A 7,603-nucleotide genomic window follows, 5' to 3' on the forward strand; every position below is an offset into this window, starting at 1 on the left:
GAATTTTTAAGGGAAGGGGATTAGGGAGGAACAAAGTGGGAAATAGACAGAAAAGGCTATAAAAGGGGTCACTGACGTGTAAAACAGCCAGCCAGCCCACTTGTCTGAGCAAGACCTTCACCTGACTGCCACAGTCTGTCCTATACTTTCATTAAATCCTTTCTTAACTATCTTTCTGTGGAATCTCACTCTCTAGCTCATGTGTGTGAGTGCTGTAAGGGCTAGGTGACAGCTATGGTTGAGACAGGTGTCAGTGGGTTTGTTGCCAGCTACTGGAGCAGACAAGGGTCTTAGCATCAGTAGCTGGAGGGAGGCCATCACTCCTGGGAGCATCTCTATGGGTCCCACAGACTTTGTGGCTGGTGTGCCAGATACGGGAAGGTCCAGTGAGTGCAGACAGGGACAGCAACTGGAGACAGACTGAAGGAGAGGACAATTCCAGCCTGTGGTGTCAGTGGCTGGAGTGAATGGGGGTCTCTGTTCCAGCCTGGTGGGTCCCAGGTGCAGCTACTGGGGGGACTGGGATGAGCAAAGCACGTGAGCGGCTCAGCGACAGCAGCTGCAGCAGGGCTGTGACTGTGACAGCCCATGTGCCTGGTGCTGGCTGCTGGGGGTCGCTGGAGGGTTTGCAACTTCCCCAAACCTGATGTGCATGGGCACGTGCATTTGTAATTCACTAGCAAACTTCAAGCTGGACCAGATGGTGAGTTGGAAGCCCTGGGTTTGGGCAGAGGGTTGTGCTGGTATCTGGGGGGGAGCCATGAGTGTGGGGTGCCTGTGAGATGCCTCTGTGAGTGCATGCATGTTTGCTAGTGAGCAGAGCTGGACCACCCAGAGAGTAGGAGACCTGTGGAGCAGGTGAGAGGACCTGAGATCTGGACAGTGCTACTGGACAGACAGAGGGACTGTGCTGATACTTAAGGGATCTATGACTGTACATGTGCTTCTGAATCTAGAGTAGTGTCTCTTTTCATTTATGAACTTCTACCTCTACCAGCCAAAGAGGAGGAAGGAGACTTGCCCGTCTATACTTATGTTTGATGTGAGTCCTGTATGTAGGTGCTTTTGAAGGCAGCACCTTGCCTGTGGCAGTCTGTGTAGCCAGCCATGTCAGCATCCTTTGTGCATCTGAGATACACATTCAGCTTTGCTGCTGGTTGAAAGTGCAAATGGGAAAGCAGCAGCCACATCCATTGGCCTGGGATGGAGATCACTGGGCTGGCCTCCAGTGGCCAGGCAGGAGGAACCCCTGGTTCAGAACCCCTCGTTCACCCCTAGGTGCAGAAGTGGAGGTGCAGGTAGAGTTTTGCTTATCGGGCTGGAAAATGGAGCCTCCCATGTAGGTGAAGGCTGTACGGTGGTGACTTCTGGCACTCAAGAGGATGGCTCATGCTCCATCTGCAGATTTGCAACTTTCTGACATGCAAGTGTGCACTTACACAACACTACCCAATCAGGTAGTCATCAGGACGACAGAGAAAAGCTATGTAACATTGTTTACCAGCAAGGAACCATTGCTTTAGTAACTCTATTATGTCAAATACTGACATAACTGAAAAGTCTGAAATGGAAAAGATAACTCTACTTACTAGGGCTAAGAAATAATGAAACCTCTTTTTTTTTTTTTTTTAACTGATAAAACCTAATAGGAAACTGTATTCTAGTTTAAATTTACATCTGGTGTGGGTTCAGAGCTTATGGGACATGTAAGTCACTCACTCTGTACCATTGGGAGCCATTCCCTTACTCAGCGAGTGACAATAGCTAGACTAGATCTAAAAATCATCAAGACATACAAGTAATCTGTGTTTTATTTCCTCTGAATCAGGTCCTTACGAATTCACTAATAACTGTCCGTGTGTCATTTCAACTTTTTGCCTGTTGCCTGACCAAAACTGCAAGGTTCCTATTTGCTAGGCAGCATCTGCTGCACACCAAGAATACTCCTAAATATACCCAACCACACCATTACTAATATGTTTTGACTTAAATTACACCACCAGCTATGTTAACTAACATTAATTTAAAGCATGTTTTCTTTTGTTTTCTTGTTCTTTCCTCCTATATGCTGAATATTTTTCCTAGAAAATGATGTGGCTATGTTGTGGAGAAAATACTGTTGAATAACTCTTTACATTTCCTCTGGATCTCCCCAAAATACCATGAATCTGTTCTGGCTCCTCTAGTCAGAGTGATGGGCAAGTTTTCTGGCACCCAGCAGAAGAGTGAAAATTAAAGTATAATAAAGCTAAATACAAATCTTGCATAAGACAGCTCCCTAGAGTTTCCTACATTTCTTTTGCATGAATTATTCTCTTGGAGTTTCAAACTATATCAAATCAGCATTGCAACATACAGAAAATCACTGCACTAAGCATAACAGAAATTCAGATGTGAAAACCACTCCTCAACTGAAGTGCAATTGTAAGCATTGCAAAAAAAAAAAAAAAATTTCAAAGGGTTTGTAAGCTTTTCTTAAAAAAAAAAAAGAAAAAAAAAGAAAAAAAAAGACACAAAAAAAAAAAGACTGTATTAATTAGCCCTTAAAGACTGTCAAATGACATCATGGGCACAGGTCTGATAACTGCCAAATAAAAAAAATAACCAAAACCAAAACAACCCACAAAGATAATTTCCAGTAAAAATAACTGTCAATTTTGTTGCACTAAGGTAAAAGCTGTAAAACCATGTTCTAAATTTGGGTAAGAATGTTCCCATATTACTTGTATTCCTTGAAGTGAAGAGCTTTCATTTTAGCTGCAAAAATTCAGTCTGACTCCCACCCACCTCCACCCTGAGTAAAATAGAGATACCTAGCATTTAAAACTTGCTTTGCGGTATATGCCCATGTGGAAAGAGGGGATGGGGATCTTCTTTTACCTAAAAGCCAAACCTAGCTGCTGGTTAAGAAGGCCATGGCTGGATGACAGTGCCTGTCTGCCTGCTTGCTGCTGCTTCTGGCCATGCCCAGCTGTGTAAGGAGGTTGTGAATCTGCTGGAGCTGTGCAAACAGGCCGTGGCTGTGGGTGGGTGTCAAGAGCTGCCGTGGCAGGATGACTACAGGGGTGAAAACTGGAGGAAGCTGCTGAAACACTGGAGGCGTTGCTCCAGGGTCTGACTGTCTCTGCCTGACAGTCTGGCCGTAGTGTGAGAAGATATGTAATGTTGGTACCCTGTGTAATTACCTATTATGCTGTGTAATTGCCTATTATTTATAAAATGCCATAGGCATGGAGTATTATTAAAACTTTTCTATGATAGCATAGTCCTGTTCTTGCCAGTGTTTCTAGTGTAGAAAGCACTTCCTTTATGTACTAACACGTCTGCCTGGACATTAAACTGGTTCTGACATAACTTTTTGGTCACCATTTCAATCTCTTAAAACTGACAACTCAGAAACAAAACACATAAACTGAATGCTGAAAACATGAAAACCAAATATTGATTATTCTAACATTAAATTTTGGAAGAAATATATTTTTACTTAACTTAGCTTATAATATTCCCAAACCTCTCCTCCATATAGCTCTGATAGGGAAGATGCAAAGAAAATACCCATGATTAACCATGGGAATCAATATTCAGTACATACGGGATAATATGTAAATGTTCTTAATTTAATGTTCAAATCACGTAGTACCATAATGTAGGAGATTCTAAATGTAAGTGTTATATTACAAATTGCAAAACAAACTTTAAAGTAAACCCAGACAAATAAGGAAAAATGTTATTTTTGTAAACACACCCAAAGACCACCAGGTGTCTCTGTAATAAAAGGAAAGTAAAAATGTAATGTTTGAAAAAAAACCTCAATCTCTAACCCACAAAAAAACCCCTAAGGATCAGTTCAAGCTGTTCTAAAAACTAAAGTTATATGGAAAGGTGAAATGTTAATACAGGATCAGCCAAATTCTGCTGCCAGTATCAACAGTATTAATGACATCAGAATTATGTTTTTAATTCAAATTCTACTTCATGTTGCACTTTGCAAAAACTGCAAGCATTCTCATGCAAAGCATGTAAAAATACTTCCCAGACTGTACCAGAACATGTGCAATTATCTGTTCTTCTAATTAGACACGAAATTATTTCACTACAAGTTTATCACTACTTTGAATTTAACTATGATTAATGATAACCGTATTCCTGGTTTAGCTCATTTTATGAAATAGACTTAGTCTGTATCTATAGGAAGGTACTGACAGTGGAAAGTGCTACAAACCCACTATCATAGATGCAGTCACTATGGGAAGATACTACACATCAGTACAGCTTATTCCTGTAATGGAAGAGAAGTAAACAGCACTAATGTAAACTATTAATAGCAGCATAACTCTGCATATTGTCTATTACAAAATTCAATACTGAATGATACAGTTCCTGATATTCTTGTTTGTAATAGTTCTTGTATTACACACACAGACAAACACATATTTTTCCACACATTCTCAGATTTAACCTAACAGCAAGGAAAACAAGAATAGCTGGAAAACATTTTGTATAAAATCTTAGTGTAAATGTTCAGAAATAGCATTTAGTAAACTTCATTTTGATGTTTACATGTTTCATGTTCTACAACAGCAAATATATTTAGTAAATAATATGCAATGAAGTCAAAATATGCAATAAAACTTATATAAAACAAGTAGTAAAATATACCCCAAAATAGTAGCACCATTGAGAGGTACTACTGGTGGCAAAATTAGAAGGCATGGTTTGCCTTCTTCATTAGATAGAAGCTGTTTTCTCTTCAGCACCTCAGCTTCTTGGCTTTTTGTCACCTGTTAACTTCTTTCCTCCCTATCGTAAGCTCTCGGTGTAGGCTGCATTATCATCCCACCACCAAATCTAGCTCCCAAACTTCATCCATCTCAGAATACTCTTCCATCTTCTTCTATGCCTCTTTTTCTTGATCAAGCTCTCATTTTGCCATATTTCCTCTTTTTTTTAACCCCTGCCTTCTTTCTTCTTATCTTTCTTTGCACTCTTCCATCCCCTCTCTACACTTTGAGTCTGATCCTTCCCTATGACCTTTCATGCCTGGCTGGGCAATGCTGGGAAGTCTCCTTCGGCATGGTGTCACAGATAGGCTGCTCACTGTATAATAATAAATGAGCACAAAGAACTTTAACATTCTAAGTATTTTATTATGCCTATGTGTATTGAAACCACCCTTGGCATTCTGTTTACAATGCTAATAAATCTTAGACGGGAAATTACTTGAAAGAGATTATTTCTGTTAAGGGAAAATTCCACACATTCCAGTAAAAATAAGTCCTCATCGTGTAATACAGACAGAGGTTCAGATAAATCCTTCTCCCTGCCCTTCAGACAAGGCAAGAAGAGTGGACAACCCGCACAGAGACTGAAAACCTTGCAACAGCAAAAAATCTCTGAAAAGCAGCCTTCAGCAGGCCACGAGGCAAAGCTTGTATCTTGCCTTTGTTGAACCTCCCCCTCTAACATTCAAAAAAACAACTATCTGGGACAGCAAAACCATTAAATCTTTCTACACAATATGGATTGGAAGGAGCCTTTCAAACCTTGTATGTGAACTTTTCTGTTCAATTTCCAGTGTTTCATTGATTGCTGATCTCCCCATAAATCCCACTTTTTGCTGCAGTACCTCCCAGGATTTCAATAATGTTATCTGTGCTTTTTGCTTCTTATCCTTCTCTGGCTTTTTTTTTCTTTCTTCCTGCTCAGTTCATTTACCAGAGTCATCCCTTTTCTTCTCTAATTATCTTTCTTACACTAAACTCCAGTGAGTTCAGTAATCTATTAATAATAATCTATTAATCCTGTATTTTTTTCAAATTAAATGTTCATAGTGGAAATAATACAAAACCAAAAAACCCCTTGAGGTTTCTCTAGTCTTCATCTATCATTATCCTATTTATTTCTCTTGCATGACACATGCTTTTCCCACGATACTTTGTTACTCAGCTTCAGGGCAAGAACTACCTTTTATATGCATATCACATTTTAGGCAGTAAAGCTGCACTATAAATTGTATAAATAAATATAGCATGGTGTTGTGTACGTGGGTGTACATAAGTTTAGATAAGAAGAAGTAAATATACAGTGACTCTTTCAAATTGAAAATAATATAGGGTCAAAAATAGTGTAGAGGCTTGCAGAAGACGACTTTGCAAAATGCAAAAGTTAGAAAAAATCATATTCCATTATTTGCAGAGAGAATAAACTTCAAAGCTGACAAAAAGGACTTAAAGGATGTGCAAATAGCTTTATTCAAATCTATACAAAACTACATAAAATGTTCCCTTCACTTTAAAAGTTATTTAAAGCCAACTGTGAACTGCCTGTGTAAGATAACAGGATTATACTAATTTAACAGTTACTTGGCTATTCCCATTTTCTCCTGTATGGATTTTCCACTAAAGGATTGATGGGGTAAATTGTTTTCATTGTCTCAGTCTAGACAGCAGCTAGATTAGGATCAAAGCAGATGCCAGCTCTCATTTGGTCAGGCGTACAGATACCACTTAGCTAACTGCGGTGTACAGAAAGTGAAATGCTGTGGAACAGAAATTCTCTGTATTCAGTGAATAATTCTCATAGTTTATCCAGACAGATGTTAGCAACTTACTAATTCCCCTACTGATGGGGGACAGGGGAGGAGTTAAAAAAAAGTGAAATAGTCTTACCAGGTGTGTAATGCTGCATAATGTTTCAGTGAAATGTGGGTAAGAAAAAGATATGCCCACCACAGGCCAGAGTCAGATACTTTTGAATTCTAATGTGAACTATGACATACACTCCCAGGTCTTGATCTATTTCTCAGCCAATAAACCTGTAATACGGTCGCTGGCTTTTTCAAAGGGCTGGACAACTCGGGATAATTTTGTAAATCCAACATGCTCTACCCACAAAGCATTAAAGTGAAGGGGAGGTCCTCACCAGGCCAGGTATGGCCTAGCGAGGAAGATAATGAATAGGCACTTCAGTTCTATTGCTGACATGCAGAGGGAACCTCCTGTTTCTGGTTGTGCCCTTTGCCTCTTGTTCTGTCACTGAGCACCACTGGAAAGAGCCTGGCTCCATCTTCTCCGCACCCTCCCTGCAGACACTTATACACGTTAATAAGATCCCCCTTAGCCATCCCTTCTCCAGGCTGAATAGTCCCAGACCTGTTTTAACCGAACTTTTTCAGAAAAGGTTTCTCAGCTGGATTACTTCCCCTTCCAGGACCTGCAGATCTGTACCGAAAGACACGCTAGTTGAACACAGGACTGTAACAGGTTCGAAAGAATGAGGAAAGCTGAAGAGAATGATACGGTCATTAAGCAGCAGGGAGCAGGCCTGTGCTTTTCAGAAACGTGCTGATGGAGAGCTGCTGACATAGCAGTACAGGATGAGCTCTACCCACGGAAGACACCTGGCCACATGACAGCCTGTACGCGTGTTTCTTCTGAAACTCACTCTCCGAGGAATCGGAGCATTTATTTTACTGAATGAGCGAGTCTGGAGGGCCCCAACTCTGGAAACCACTGGGGAAATGACAACGTCCACCCACGCCGCGTCCCGCCAGGCTGTCAGTGTGTCATGGTTGCTTCCCTCCCCCCCCTCCCCCCCAAGAGAG

The sequence above is a fragment of the Egretta garzetta genome, unplaced genomic scaffold (assembly GCF_000687185.1).
Source record: "Egretta garzetta isolate BGI_Z169 unplaced genomic scaffold, ASM68718v1 scaffold126, whole genome shotgun sequence".
Lineage (NCBI taxonomy): Eukaryota > Metazoa > Chordata > Aves > Pelecaniformes > Ardeidae > Egretta > Egretta garzetta.